Source organism: Triticum dicoccoides, chromosome 2B (genome assembly GCF_002162155.2).
Source record: "Triticum dicoccoides isolate Atlit2015 ecotype Zavitan chromosome 2B, WEW_v2.0, whole genome shotgun sequence".
NCBI lineage: Eukaryota > Viridiplantae > Streptophyta > Magnoliopsida > Poales > Poaceae > Triticum > Triticum dicoccoides.
Window position 1 is genome coordinate 133,958,667 of NC_041383.1, and position 14,944 is coordinate 133,973,610.

Consider the following 14,944-nt stretch of genomic DNA (forward strand, 5'->3'; position numbering starts at 1 on the left):
TTTCAGCAAAAAAAAAAAACAAATTCAGCGACAAAAATGATGCCGCCGGTTGTAGCAAAAATAATAATCGGTCTCAGCAAAAAACATCACCGGTTCCAGCAAAACATGCAGTGCCGCCGACAGTCGCAACAAAAAATATCACTGGATCCAGCAAATATTATTACGGATTGTAGCAGAAAAATAGCCGGTGCCAGCACAAACGATTCGGTGGTCGTCCGGTTCCAGCAAACTTACCACTGTCTCCACCGCCAGTCGCCTTGAACGCAACACCATGAGTCGCTGGTTCCAGCATCTTCAAAACATGGTTGTAGCATTCCTCGCGTGGCAGCGACGAACTCAATACACCGCGGCCTCAGAAAAACACATTTGCCGGTTCCAGCAAAACAAAACCCGGTTCCAGCAAAACAGATCATCGGCCGCAGCAAAACATCGCCGGGCAGGATGAATGGGTGTTTTGTTTGTACCATCTTTGCCCTCTGGTTCAAGCATCTCCGCTTGCCGGTTCCAGCAATTCAGATCACGGTCGCAACAAATTCACCGGGGGATGCATTGGTGCTGCCAGCTATATGCTACAACCCACGATTGCCGGTTCCAGCAAATTTTGGTGCCCGTACCAGCACGGGGCAAGGCCGGTTCCAGCTCGCGCCCTGGAGCTTGCAGCATAAAGGCGTTTCGCTCATCCCCTACGACGCGCCGCAGTTCGACCATGACGGTGTGGATCTTGCAGCACGGGGAGGACGAGGGGGGTGGATGGCACACGACCATGGCGTCGCTATGCACGGAGAGGACGACAGACGACTGTCTGTTGATTCCCACCGCTCACAGACACAACGTGCAACCATGGCTGGTGGGATGGTTGTAATGGAACTGGTACGGGGGTAACGGCCAACTAGCCGGAGTGAAAGCCAGGGGTGGAGGTGGGTTCCGGCATGGGATGGGACATGGAAGAAAAAGAAGGCCGGGATGCGGTGACCAGATGGATCAGAGGATAAGGGAGAATATGAGTGGACGAGGCTTTTGCGAGTACGTGGACCCATGTGAATACTGAATGCGCGAGGAGCAAAGCGATACGGCCGGCCAAAAAGTTAGCCGGTCAACCGGATGCAATCGTTTCCCTTTTCAGATGCACAAAAATATGGCGCCCAAGCCGGTGGCCTCACCTGCAGCAGCCAGCGCGCACAATCCAGCGTCCCTAAATTGCAGCAGAGCAGCCTGCGCGCACACCTATGCGCTAAAGCTTTCTGTGTGCACTTTATTTTACAGCTTCTGCTGGAGCGCTGTTTTCTGTCTCGGCGCACAAAAACGACTGTTTTTAGCGCGTGAGGCATTTTTTGAGCGTATGTTGGAGATGCTCTAATGGAAGTATCATAACTAGTATCATGCATTACAACTAGGCAATTTTGACGAGGTGGCATAGAATTAAATTTGATACTCCCTCCATTTTTATTTACTCTGCATATTAGAATTGACTGAAGTCAAATTTCATAAAGTTTGACCAAGTTTATAAAAAAATATAAACATTTATCATAACATATCCATATTATGTGAAAGTACATTCAATAATAAATCTAATTTTATTGATTTGTTATTGCTTATGTTATATTTTTTATAAACTTGTTCAAAATTTATAAAGCTTGACTTTTACCAAAGCTAATACGCGGACTAAATAAAAACAGAGGGAGTACTGTATCATAATAAGTGCTATGCTAGTACTCCCTCCGTACAGAAATACTTGTCTTCGAAATGGATAAACTTGACATACCTATAACTAAAATAAGTCTAGATACAACCATTTCGAGGACAAGTATTTCCGGACGGAGGGAGTGTGTTATGCACAATAAATAAACTACTAGATGATATTAATGTATAATATTGTACATTTAGGCCCCTCCCAATGCTCCACCTTGTACAGGTGCTAAGCCTTCCACGTAGGCAAAAAATCTGATGTGGCAAGTTATTTAAGAGGAGAGAGATGAGTGCAGTGACCCCAGGAAGAAACAGTGCTAAGCGCGTGAAGCTAGACAAAAAATTTAAAAGAAGGAATCCCACCAATACATGAAGAGTTTTAGTTGCTAAATCATTAAATGAAGCAAGCTTAGAAACCATAAGCTAAGCACCTATGCTTTGGGGATATTTTTTTGGAAGTGGAGGTATACCCCCGGCCTCTGCATCATGATGATGCATGCACCCTTTTATTAAAAATCCAGAAAGTATCATCACAAAGGTCTTACAGCTCGCAAACGGAGCAAAAACAAAGCACATAGAACTGAAAAATATAAGCGGACAAAGACAACCGGTACGTTGATAATAAGGACAAGCTCTCTAGACTCCTATCCTGTTATGCGAACGCCATCCGAACCGGTTGAATATAACCCGAGCCACCATCTCTCATTGGTTGCACCCAGTAACCAAAGGCTCCCTGGAGTCCGTAGGAGTGAGTAAGGACCACGTACGGATCCAAGCTGTAGCTCTGAAGATAACCTGCAAAAAAGTTAAGTTGTGTAGTCTGTTAAAAATCATATCATTTCTGCAGTTCCATATAGCCCATAATACCGCACATATTCCAATCTGAATACGAGCTGCCGTGATCTGTTCAACCCCAGCTAACCACGTCCCAAACAAAGACGCAATATCTACTGGAGGATTGATATTAAAAGCTATATGAATCGTTCTCCAAAGTAACTTGGCAAGTGGGCATTCGATAAATAAATGTTGTATTATCTCATCCTTAGTACAAAACCAACACCGCGAGTTACCTACCCATGGCCTCTTAAGTAAGTTGTCCTTTGTGAGTATTATTTGCTTGTGGACAAACCACATGAAAATTTTAATCCGCAAAGGAACCTTAACCTTCCATATATGAGTTGACCTTGGGATGGGGCCGGAATTAATACGATCCGTATAAAAAGATTTCACTGTAAATATCCCATTTTTAGTTAACTTCCATTGTGTGGAGTCCGGCACGTCAGAGAGTCGAACTTCAATCAATCTCCGAACCAAGTGCATCCAGGTTGTCCATCTCTCACCCACTAACGTACGTCTGAACTGGATGTTCAAGGAAATAGTTTGAAGGACGATACCTACGTAATCTTCCTTACGTTGCACAATATTGTAAAGGGTAGGATATCGTAAGGCCAGAGGTGTCTCTCCTAGCCACGTATCCTCCCAAAATCTTGTTGACATCCCGTTGCCAATCAAGAATTTGACCCTAGGAAAGAACATATCATTTGTTCTCATAAGTACCTTCCAGAACAGTGAATCAGTCGGTCTGATGATTACCTGGGCTAGCGTTTTCGAGTGCAAATACTTATTGCGCAGGATTTGAGCCCACATGCCCTCCGGCTCTGTCTCTAACATGTAAAACCATTTGCTCATAAGGCATTTATTCTTAATTTCCAAGTTCTCAATACCGAGGCCCCCTTGGTCTTTAGGTCGACAAAGGATATCCCATATGGCGAGACGGTATTTCCTCTTGGCCTCATCAGACTGCCAAAAGAAACGAGATCTAAAGAAATCAAGTCGCTTTCGGACTCCTTTCGGAATTTCGAAGAAAGAAAGTAAAAACATTGGCATGCTAGTCAATACTGAGTTAATCAAAACTAGTCGACCTCCATATGACATCAACTTGCCCTTCCAGCAGCTGAGTTTTTTTCAATTCGTTCTTCAATACACTTCCATTCCTTATTGGAAAGTTTACGGTGATGAATCGGAATACCCAAGTAACTGAATGGTAATGCACCTAATTCGCATCCAAACAATTGTCTGTAAGTATGTTCCTCATCTTTGGCTTTCCCAAAACAGAACACTTCGCTCTTATGAAAATTGATTTTTAATCCAGACAATTGTTCGAATAAACATAAGATAAGCATAAGATGCAACAACAATAAGCACACAAGCAAGTAAGGGAAACAACACAAGTAAGCTTGCAAAAGTAAAGGCACGAGATGACCAAGAGTGGAGCCAGTGGAGACGAGGATGTGTTACCGAAGTTCCTTCTTTTTGAAGGGAAGTACGTCTCCGTTAGAGCGGTGTGGAGGCACAATGCTCCCCAGGAAGCCACTAGGGCCATCGTATTCTCCTCACGCCCTCACACAATGCGAGATGCCGTGAATCCACTATTGGTGCCCTTGAAAGCAGCAACCGGACCTTTACAAACAAGGTTGGGGCTCTCTCCACAACTTAATTGGAGGCTCCCAAGGAAACCATGAAACTTCACAACAATGGAATATAGCTTCGAGGTGACCTCAACCGTCTAGGGTGCTCAAACACCCAAGAGTAATACAATCCACACTAGAAAGTATGGGGGAAGCAAATATCCTTTGGTGGAAGTGAAGATCTAGGTCTCCTCCTTCAATCCCTAGAAAATCAACAAGTTTGAGTGGCTAGAAAGAGAGATCGGGCAAGAGAGCTTGAGAGCATTAATGGTGGAGTGAGAGAGGTAAGAGGTGAGAGTGGTAGGTGGAAGAACCACCTTATATAGCAACCCTAATAAATCCAACCGTTACTGCGTTTTCAGCACTGCAGCGGTACAACCGCTCCGTGTTCCGGTACAACCGGGGCTCATGGTGTAACGGCAGAATCCTACCAGGCGGTACAACCGGGTAACCAGGCGGTAGTACCGGTTTAAGAAAATAACCGGAACAACCGCCCGGCCACCGCACAACTACCGCACTGAAACAAAACGGAGTCACCCCTAAGGGCGGTAGTTGGGTGGTGCGGGGCTGGTGCAGCTTGGCCTTGAGCGCTTGAGCGGCTAAGGTCAGAGCGGAAGAACCGCTCGAACCTCCGGTGGTACCGGTTGACGAGGAACAACCGGACCAACCGGGCCACCACCGCCCGAGAACCGCATCAAAACAGAAGCTTAACCGGTACTTGGGTGGTGCATGGCCGGAACCACCACCGCAGGTCTTTGCTGAGCCTGGTGGCGGTACCACCGCCCAGAGGCAGCGGTACCACCGCTCGATGAAGACAAGGAAACGCCAAGAGCCAGCGGTACAACCGCTCAGACGAGCGGTACAACCACTGGGAAAACACAGCAGACAGTCAAATCAAAAGGGAGACACTCTCTCTCACACCTGAGGAAGACAAGAGAGGGGTGATGGAGTTGTACGTGAACGGATTCCCCTACTCTTTCCAATGTGGATTTCCTCTTGATAGTACGGGTTCCGTACGACCAAAGAGATAAAAAAGCGTAGAGGACTCCGTCTTCAATCTTTTCCTTCGAGAGAGAACAACTATCCGATGTAGGTCTAAGCATCGAGAACCTGAAACATTTAGCACATGATTAGACCAACAGAGGGTTGTCATCATCTTCGAAAACATAAGGTAAGGAAATGCCCTTTCAATCTCCCACTTTTTGGTGGATGATGACAACAACACGATTTGTAAGATAGAAATCTATAGAATCTAGTCGGAGCTCCCCCTAGATGTGTGCCCCAAGTTGAACTAGCTGTTAGAGAGCATGGGCACACTTTAAGGGCGAGACTCCCCCTAGATTTTATAGACTCGCCACTATAAGAACATAATATGAAGGTAGAGAACATAACGAATAGAGAGCAATGATGAGCAATACTACCAATAATAACCAACAAACTGAAAAAGATAGCAGGGGAGCACAAGTCTCACGCAAAGCAAGCCAAGAAACGAACAAAGTTCAATTGGAGACCACTGACAAAGTTCAACACGCACACGGAAAAAACACACACGCCAAAAACCCATGCAACTCCCGAGTCCTATAACACTCTCTCCCCCTTTGGCATCAAGACACCAAAAAGAAAAGAGTTAAACTAGTGCCCCAGAGTTCAGTCGTCCTCCTCTGACTGCTCGGTAGCATCTGGATCTTCATCATCATCAGATTCTTCATCATCGTCCCAACATGAGTCCTCCATGATATCATCATCATCATCAGCAGCAAAGGAGGTGGAGGGCTGTGGGGGGGGGCTTCATCATCAGTCCAGGTGTTGTGGGAAGATATCCAACGCTCCTACGGTGTGATGCTCTTCTCAGAGCCAGTCTGAACCGACATGTTGAGGTGCTTCATCATTGCAATTTGGCGATGCCGGGCAAGCTTCTCATTGACATGCGCCTCATACATCCTCTTCTGGATGTTAGACTGAAGGCAGAAAGTCTTCTTCACCTTGGCAGCGAGCTTGTCCACCCACGAGGGCTTGGCCCCTGGCTCCAACTCAAAGTCCTCATCGTCAAAAGTGGCATAGACATCCTCAAGAGCATTGGCAGGGAAACGAGGCTCGGCGTGCTTCTTCTTCTTAAGGAGCTTGACTTCATGAACAGTGAGATTATCAGGAGAGGAGAGAGGCTCTCCAGGACGGCGAACCTCCCACACTAAGTTCAGAAAGCACATGACAAAAGGAGCATAAATGGGGACCTTCCTGTAGATGACCATGTTGTACATCTCGTGCCACAGCCAGTTGGACACATCAAACGTCTCCCCAGAGCCCACCTTGGTCTTCATTGCAACCATCAAGTCAACAAGATAGCCATGGATTTCATCTTGATTCCCCACCTTGGGCAGAAGCACATTGCGAAACACGCAATGCATGATGTCATAGACCTTCACCAAATCCTTAGATTCTCCAGTAATACCACGGCCCCGAATGTACAGAGGGGCAAGTTCTCCTTAGGCATGGAGTCAGGATGGTCATGAGGGCGAATGCCACCCCTTCCTTCCAGACCGGTATCATCATACCCAATAGCATTGCAAAAGGTCCTCCAGGGAACTTGAAAGAGCTCATCACGGCACATGAAAGTGAGGGTGCGCGCGTCATCTTCTCCAAAGTGAACGGTGGCATAGAACTGATGGATGAGTTGAACATCAAAGTCACAGTTGACAGACATGAGCTTGACAAGATCAAACTCCTCACAGAGAGCCAAAGCCTCACCAAAATACTCCAGGTTGTTCCTCCAATGGTCAAGATCGATGGTCCACTGCTTGGCATATCTGTTCTTGTTATGCTCAAAGAGTTCATGGACAATCCGCACTTGCATCTCATTCCGAAACTGAACGGTGGTCCAACGAGGAGCTACGGGAACATCATAAGGATTCTTTGAGCGGAAGGCTTCCCAATCCTTGGCTTTCCAACGGTGCAGCGGCATTACCACACGTTGCTTTGCAGCAGTAGACTTTTCACGGCGAGTGGGCTTGGTGGGAATCACAACCTCCTCTTCATCATCAGACACAACTGGGCGCAAGGTCCTTCGAGCCCTCTTCTTGGTCTTGCGAGGAGCAAAGCGAGAACTAGAGCCACCTGAACACACACACGAAGAGAACACACGAAAACCAGCAAGAATGAGAGGAACGCACACAACAAATGCAACAGCAAAGAAGACAGAACAGTGCTGTGTGGTTTGTATATTCCGGTTGTACCGGATCTCCCACCGGTTATACCGCCCATATAGGCGGTAGAACCGCTGACAGTGGCAATACCAGGGGGGTAGATCTAACCAAGATATACGAATCACACAAGTAATATTCTAATTTCTAGGTACTGCAAACTAGATAGGAGAAAAACAACGATCTCTCCCAACAAAAGATCAAACACTAATCTCGGAAGGTCAAGTAATGCCCTAGACAAAGAAAGAAACCTAGAACGAGGAACGAAGAACAAGGGCATTACCACCAGCCATGGGAGGAGATCGGGAGGCCTCCACGGAGAGAATCCACGGAGAGCCCATGGATCCGAAGCGCGAGACGCACTCCGGGGTGGGGCAGTGGTGACCGGCGGCTAGGGCGAAGAAAGGGAGAGCGGGGATGAAGGGGGGAAAAAGAAGAAAACCCTTCACCCCGTCGGAGATAAATAGGCCCATAGGCGCGCAGCGGTAGAACCGCTCTAAGGACCGGTTGAACCACAAATCAGGTACTGACAGGTGGATGTGGGCGGTACTTCCGTTGCCTGAAAGGCACCGGTAGTACCGCTCGGCATAAACCGGTAGTACCGGACGAAGGAAACCACGGGGATTTGAGCGGTAAAACCGCCCAAGCACCGATTGCAAACCTTCTGGGACAGCACAACCAGGTACCAGCGGTAGAACCGCCCGTGACCCCGGTTGTACCGCCCGGCCACCAATGCCCAAACCAAGGACAAAAGAAACAAAACAAGAGAAACAACAACTTAGAGAAACCAACACCTAGAACAAGGAACAAAACGAAAAGAAAAACAACCACACGAAAGCAGAGCGAGCTCTAGCCTCTCTCAAGAGAGGGCGGTGGCCGGAGCCACCTATGTTTGAGTCAATTGGTATGGCACTGCGAAGAATTACCCTTGGGTCCATGACCAAAACTCGTCTTTGAACCACAAGTACCATCAAGAATGGCGAATGTGAAAGAGAGGCTCAATTTATGCATAATGGGGGGAGGAAGAGTTCATTGAGAGAGCAACACTCCCCCTATGTCCATGCCTACACCTAAACTAGACAACAAGTTGTGTGTGGTGGGGGGTGCAAGGGTTCAAGTCACATTGCTCGAATCAATGATATTTAGCTCATGCCTTAACTCGCGAAATCTTGCTTCATCCGAGGGCTTCGTGAAAATATCTGCAAAGTTATCATGAGTGTTGACATACTTGAGCTTGATCTCCCCTCGCCTAATGTGATCCCGGATGAAGTGATACCGAATCTCAATATGCTTCGTCTTGAAGTGTTGCACCGGGTTGAGAGAAATCTTGATGGCACTTTCATTATCACACCAAAGAGGCACTTTGTCACAAATGACACCGTACTCCTTTAAAGTTTGCCTCATCCATAAGAGTTGTGCACAACAACTACCGGCCACCACATATTCCGCTTCGGTGGACGAGAGAGACACACAACTTTGCTTCTTGGAAGACCAACTCACCAAAGAGCAACCAAGAAATTGGCACCCTCTGGAAGTGGACTTCCTATCCACCTTGTCTCCCGCCCAATCAGAATCCGTAAATCCTTCAAGCTTGAAGTTAGCTCCTCTTGGGTACCATAGGCCAAAGTTTGGGGTATGAGCCAAATATCGAAAGATTCGCTTGACCGCCACAAAGTGGCTTTCCTTTGGTGCGGCTTGGAACCGTGCACACATTCCCACACTCAACATGATATCCGGTCTAGATGCACAAAGGTAAAGCAAGGAACCAATCATAGAGCGATATACCTTTTGATCCACCGCTTTACCATTGGGATCAATGTCAAGTTGGCACTTGGTGGGCATCAGAGTAGAGGCCGACTTGACATCACTTAGCTTGAATCTCTTAAGCATGTCTTGAGTGTATTTGGCTTGGTTGATGAAGTTACCTTCTCTTCTTTGTTTGGTATCAAAACCAAGGAAGAACTTCAACTCTCCCATCGAAGACATCTTGAACTTAGAGGTCATGAGAGTGGCAAATTCTTCATTGAAAGCATTGTTAGGGGAACCAAAGATAATGTCATCAACATATAGTTGGCACACAAACAACTCCCCTTTGACCTTCTTAGTAAAAAGAGTGGGATCGATTTGCCCAACTTCAAATCCACGATCTTGTAACAACTCGGTAAGGTGGTCATACCATGCACGTGGGGCTTGTTTAAGGCCATAGAGTGCCTTATCGATTTGATACACATGATCCGGGAAGTAAGGATCCTCGAACCTGGGAGGTTGCTTGACATAAACCAACTCATTAATAGGACCATTAAGAAAAGCACTTTTCACATCCATTTGTTGTAACTTAAAGTTGTGATGGGAAGCATAAGCAATCAACAAACGAATGGATTCAAGGCGAGCAACGGGAGCAAAGGTTTCACCATAGTCGATACCCTCGACTTGGGAGTAGCCTTGTGCTACCAATCTTGCATTGTTGCGAATGATGTTCCCATGAGCATCTTGCTTGTTCTTGAAAATCCACTTGGTTCCAATGATGTTATGGTTCTGCGAAGGCCTTGGCACCAACCTCCACACCTTGTTGTACTCGAAGTTGTTGATTTCTTCATGCATGTCATTGAGCCAATCCGAGTCTTCGAGTGCCTCATAGACCTTTTGGGGTTCAACACAAGAGACAAACACGTGATGTTCACAATAGTTTGCGAATTGTCTATGAGTGCTTACCCCCTTTCTTAGGCTTCCAACCACATTCTCCATGAGATGGCCTTTGGTGGTGAGTTTGGAAGCAATCTTCACGGCACGACGCTCTAATTCCTCCTCGGATGTGGAAGGAGGAGGGTTAACTTGATCATCTTGAGCGCCGTCTTGAGCTTGTTCTTGATCTTGAGCTTGCTCATGATCTTAAACTTGCTCGAGGGGGAGAACTTGACCTTAGGCATCATTTGGAGGTTCACCACATCTTGAGATTGATCTTGCCCTTTGAGGGAGTCCCGGACTAGGGGGTGTCCGGATAGCCGAACTATCATCATCGGCCGGACTCCAAGACTATGAAGATACAAGATTGAAGACTTCGTCCCGTGTCCGGATGGGACTTTCCTTGGCGTGGAAGGCAAGCTTGGTGATAAGGATATGTAGATCTCCTACCTTTGTAACCGACTCTGTGTAACCCTAGCCCTCTCCGGTGTCTATATAAACCGGATGGCCTTAGTCCATAGGACGAACAACAATCATACCATAGGCTAGCTTCTAGGGTTTAGCCTCCTTGATCTCGTGGTAGATCTACTCTTGTAACCCACATCATCAATATTAATCAAGCAGGACGTAGGGTTTTACCTCCATCAAGAGGGCCCGAACCTGGGTAAAAACATCGTGTCCCTCGTCTCCTGTTACCATCCGCCTAAACGCACAGTTCGGGACCCCCTACCTGAGATCCGCCGGTTTTGACACCGACATTGGTGCTTTCATTGAGAGTTCCTCTCTGTCGTCACTGATAGGCTCGATGGCTTCTTCGATCATCAACGACGATGCAGTCCAGGGTGAGACCTTCCTCCCCGGACAGATCTTCGTATTCGGCGGCTTCGCACTGCGGGCCAATTCGCTTGGCCAGCTAGAGTAGATCGAAGGCTACGCCCCTGGCCGTCAGGTCAGATTTGGAAGTTTGAACTTCACGGCTGACATCCGCGGGCACTTGATCCTTGACGGATTCGAGCCACAGCCGAGCGTGCCGTACTGTCACGATGGGCATGATTTAGCTCTGCAGCCGGACAGTACCCTGGAGGCCGCACTCGAACCCGCTCCGATCTTCGACTCGGAGCCGGCTGCGCAGACCAAGGATGGATGGCTAGACACCACCTCGGGGGTACAACCCCTATGGCAATAGAGCGGAACACCGATCTTGTCCCCCATGAAGTTCGTGACTCCGAGGTGCCGGACTCCTCGCCGGACTCTGGTCCTCCCGCGCCCCCTCCAGTCGAATCCGATTGGGCGCCGATCATGGAGTTCACTGCGGCGGACATCTTTCAACACTCACCTTTTGGTGACATCTTGAGTTCGCTAAGGTACCTCTCGCTATCAGGAGAGGCCTGGCCGGACTACGGCCAGGACGGTTGGGATGCGGACGGTGAAGAAATTCAGAGCCCACCCACCACCCACTTAGTAGCCACTGTCGACGATCTAACCGACATGCTAGATTACGACTCTGAGGACATCAACGGTATGGACGACGATGCCGGAGACGACCAAGAACCAGCGCCCACCGGGCACTGGAAAGCCACCTCTTCATACGACATATACATGGTGGATATCCCAAAGGATGGGAACGGCGAAGGAATAGAGGAGGATGACCCCTCCAAGAAACAGCCCAAGTGCCGGCGTCAGCGGCGCCGCTCTAAATCCCGCCATAGCAAGAACGAGGATTCTGGCACCGGGGACAATAATACACCGGATAGCGCCGAAGACAACCCACTCCAGCAAGATCCAGCACAGGAGGAGGGGGACGCCAGCCCTCATGAGAGAGCGGCCGAAGAAGAGGTAGAGGACTATATGCCTCCCTCCGGAGACGAGGCAAGCCTCGACGACGATGAATTTGTCGTGCCTGAGGATCCCGTCAAACAAGAGCGTTTCAAACGCAGGCTTATGGCCACGGCAAACAGCCTCAAGAAAAAGCAGCAGCAGCTTAGAGCTGATCAAGATCTGCTAGCCGACAGATGGACCGAAGTCCTCGCGGCCGAAGAGCATGAACTCGAACGCCCCTCCAAAAGCTACCCCAAACGTAAGCTGCTCCCCCGATTAGAGGTGGAGGCATATGATCCTGCTTCACCAGGAGACAATACGGCTGATCGACCACCCCGTGGTCGCGACAGAGAGGCCTCAAGGCCCTTCACTAGACCCGTACCCCGGCATCGCTCGAAAAGCACAAGGCCATAGGGGAACACTCCGGACCTGCACGACATATTGGAGGATAAGGAAGGACAATCAAGATCGATTTATGGATCACGTGGGCGCCCCACAATACGTGACGATCACCGTCACCCCGGACACAGTAAGTCCGGCTGGGCCGAACACAACAGACAAAGCTCTTTTGAGCTCCGTCGCGATATCGCCCAGTACAGAGGCGCCGCACACCCATTGTGCTTCACAGATGAGGTAATGGATCATCAAATCCCAGAAGGGTTTAAACCCGTCAATATTGAATCTTATGATGGCACAACAGAACCCGCGGTCTGGACCGAGGACTATCTCCTCCACTTCCACATGGCCCGCGGAGACGATCTCCACGCCATCAAATATCTCCCACTCAAACTTAAAGGACCAGCCCGGCACTGGCTTAACAGCTTGCCAGCAGAGTCAATCGGGAGCCGCATTCCTCGATAACTTCCAAGGCACGTACGTGCGACCACCAGATGCAGATGACCTAAGCCACATAATTCAGCAGCCAGACGAATCGGCCAGACAATTCTAGACACGGTTCTTAACCAAGAAAAACCAAATCGTCGACTGTCCGGATGCCGAGGCCCTTGCGGCCTTCAAGCATAACATCCGCGACGAGTGGCTTGCCCGGCACCTGGGACAGGAAAAGCCGAAATCCATGGCAGCCCTTACATCACTCATGACCCGCTTCTGTGCGGGTGAGGACAGCTGGCTAGCACGCAGCAACAACCTCAACAAAAATTCTGGCAGTCCGGATATCAAGGACCGTAGTGGCAGGTCGCGTCGCAACAAAAAAAACGCCACATTAACAACGATAACAGTGAGGATACGACAGTCATTGCCGGATTCAGAGGCTCTAAACCCGGTAAACGGAAAAAGCCATTCAAAAGAACAACTCAGGGTCCGTCCAATTTGGACCGAATTCTCGACCGCTTGTGCCAGATACATGGCACCCCTGAAAAGCCAGCTAACCACACCAATAGGGACTGTTGGGTGTTCAAGCAGGCAGGCAAGTTAATTGCCGAAAACAGCGACAAGGGGCTACATAGCGACGACGAGGAAGAGACCCGACCGCTGAACAATAGAGGACAGAAGGGCTTTCCCCCACAGGTGTGGACGGTGAACATGATATATGCCACGCACATACCCAAAAGGGAGCGGAAGCGTGCACTCAGGGATGTATACGCGATGGAGCCAGTTGCCCCGAAGTTCAATCCATGGTCCTCTTGCCCGATCACCTTTGACCGAAGGGACCACCCCACCAGCATTCGCCATGGTGGGTTCGCCGCATTGGTTCTAGACCCAATCGTCGATGGATTTCATCTCACCAGAGTCCTGATGGACGGCGGCAGCAGCCTAAACCTGCTTTATCAGGACACGGTGCACAAAATGGGCATAGACCCCTCAAGGATTAAACCTACCAAGACGACCTTTAAAGGCGTCATACCAGGTGTAGAAGCCAATTGTACAGGCTCAGTTACACTGGAAGTGGTCTTCGGAACCCCGGATAACTTCCGAAGCGAGGAGTTAATCTTCGACATAGTCCCGTTCCGCAGCGGCTATCATACCTTGCTCGGACATACCGCGTTCGCAAAGTTCAACGCGGTGCCGCACTATGCATACCTCAAGCTCAAGATGCCAGGCCCTAGAGGAGTCATCACGGTCAACGGAAACACTAAACGCTCCCTCCGAAAGGAGGAACATACAGCGGCTCTCGCGGCAGAAGTACAAAGCAGCCTTTTAAGGCAATTCTCGAGTCCGGCTGCCAAGCGGCCGGACACAGCTAAGCGTGCCCGGAGTAACCTACAACACGACCACCTGGCATGTTCGGAGCACGCGTAGCAGTGCGGCCCCAACCCCAACCCCTGTAAAACATTAAGACAGACCCTTTGCGTACTCCATTACGCTATGAAGATACCATGGGCATGGGGCAAGGGGCTCGACCACGATAAGCCCAAACTGCGGCTCAACCGCACCAGGGGCTCTTAAGTGTGTCGTTTCTTTTTCTTTTTCCTTTTATTACAGGACTCCGTTTGTCAGAGGCCCTGTCCAGCAGCAGACATGCCGAACCCACGATGCAACAGCCAGGGAAGGAGAAAGGCTACAACGAAAACCCAGGTGGTCTCCATCATGAGCATTAAATCTGTTTTATGCATTATTCCGTAGCCTACCCCTGGAGGGGGACCTGTTAAACAGTCCCATCCCTTGCTTACCGCACCACTTGTATCGTCCTGCACTTACAGCAGTTTTTATTGAATAAAGCAATGCAGCACATTTTTGCATCTAATTGCATTTCTTTCTTACACATATGTTCATCTATGACATGTTGCATCCATACGTTTTGGTACGGCTAAATACACCAGGGGCTTATGTTTCCCACGTTATGGTGTGATAAGTCCGAACACTTTCACAAGTGCGGCACCCCGAACTTATAGCATTATATGCATCGGCTCCGAATCATGTTCTTGGGTCAATAGTTGGGTTTGCCCGGCTTCCATGTTTTGGTACCTTACGTTCCGTTTTATCGGCTAAGGTAGCACTGGGAGAACCACTGCGATTGCGCCCCAGTTGAGCTGGGTTAACGCCTCAGTGGAGAAAGCTAAAACTGACCGTCATGATGAGGCGAGAGCTGGTCGCTGTTTGAGAGGTTCTTTGCGAGTCCCTAAAGACTTATGC